Here is a 1641-nt window from a genome sequence, read left to right on the forward strand (position 1 = left end):
ATTCTTCCTGAGTTCACTACCTTGCCTTTTCAGGGCACAGCTAACCGCCCCAAATCAACGGGGCCACAAGCTGGTGTCCCTCTTCATAAGGAGGGCCTCAGTGACTATCCCCTGAGCCCCCCGAGAGGGCTCCTCCAGGACTTGCCCGGGGTACTGGACACCTATGCTCGCCTCCCTGGCAGAGGCAGAGCTGTGGTTGTCACCGGCAAAGACCTTTCATCCTTGCCATAACTGCGGCAGAGCAAGTAGGCAAGCTACACGCCTGTCGGTCAATGAGCCTTGTCTGAGGGGAACTCAGAGGGCTCGGGTGTCACACTGTGGCCCAAAGCAGTGGCTTCCCCCAAAGGTGCTGGTACGCTGGTCTCAACCAGCCTGTCCAGCTCAGCACAGCTTGACCACCATAACTAGTTAGTTAGGTGGATCTAAGAAGGGCTATGCCACTGCAGAACATGCCTGTTCCACTAGATAGTGGAGCCCATTGCCTGGGCATAGGTGGTGAACGTCCGTGCCTGCCATCCAGAGCAGGGTGTTGATCTACCAACGGCTCCCACATCACGGGCGACCAAGAGGTATGCCCAGAGGAATATAGGTGCATATGTATGCAACAGCCTCAGGGGCATCGTTGCACACATTCACCAGAAACTATAGAGTGAACGGGAACACCTCCATGCATTGCAGGTGGTCCAAATCCTCTGCTTGAGTCAGATGAGGTAGTTTCCTGAGATTCCTCGTGACTCTGCTGGTATAAGTCATCCAGTGTTAAGCACCGCCTCTGGCGGGTCAGGAAGGATGAAATAGAACGCAGTTAAGTATGTACCATGGTTCCATGAATCCTGGATGACCGCCAGAGTTCTTAGTCACCGGAATCTCGTGAGTTCGCGAGAAGATTCCGAGAACTGATCTCGGATGACATCCGAACTTATACCGTGGGCGGGTCATCCGAGGTCACGGGTGACTTTGTTGTTATTAATACTGACCTGCTATGCAAGACGGAAGATATCCAGTGCTAAGCACCGCCTCTGGCGGTCATCCAGGATTCATAGAACCATAGTTACATACGTAACTTGCGTTTCCTCTTATTATGTCAACCCGTGTCTTACAGGGTAAGAGGGAAAGTGGGGAGCAAAATGTACAATATTATGTATTTTTGTTATAATATAAAACAAACTGAAATAAAGATAGTTTCCCCCTGGCTTTTACCTGGTGAACTTTAAGTTTAAAAGGTAATAAGGTTGCATTGACATATATTGTAAATGCATCCTAAAAATGATGGGAAATATGATTTGATATGTGTGTGTGTACCCTATGCCTTAGACTACACCATCAGGAAAAAGGCCCAGCAGAGGTTGTACTTCCTACACCAGCTCAGGAAGTACAACCTGCCTCAGGAGCTGCTGATCCTGTTCTACTCCGCCATCATCCAGTCTGTGCTCTGTTCCTCCATCACTGTGTGGTTTGGACCGGCCACCAAGCAGGACTGAGACAGGCTACAACGGTAGTCAGGTGCGGAGAGAACTATTGGTTCCAGCCTGCCATCCATCCTGGACTTGTACACCTCGAGATTCAGGAAACGGGCTGGAAAGATCACTGCAGACCTCCACACCCTGGACACAGGCAGGTCCAATCCTCACCTCTGGAAGG

This window comes from Pseudoliparis swirei, chromosome 2 (genome assembly GCF_029220125.1).
Source record: "Pseudoliparis swirei isolate HS2019 ecotype Mariana Trench chromosome 2, NWPU_hadal_v1, whole genome shotgun sequence".
Taxonomy (NCBI): domain Eukaryota; kingdom Metazoa; phylum Chordata; class Actinopteri; order Perciformes; family Liparidae; genus Pseudoliparis; species Pseudoliparis swirei.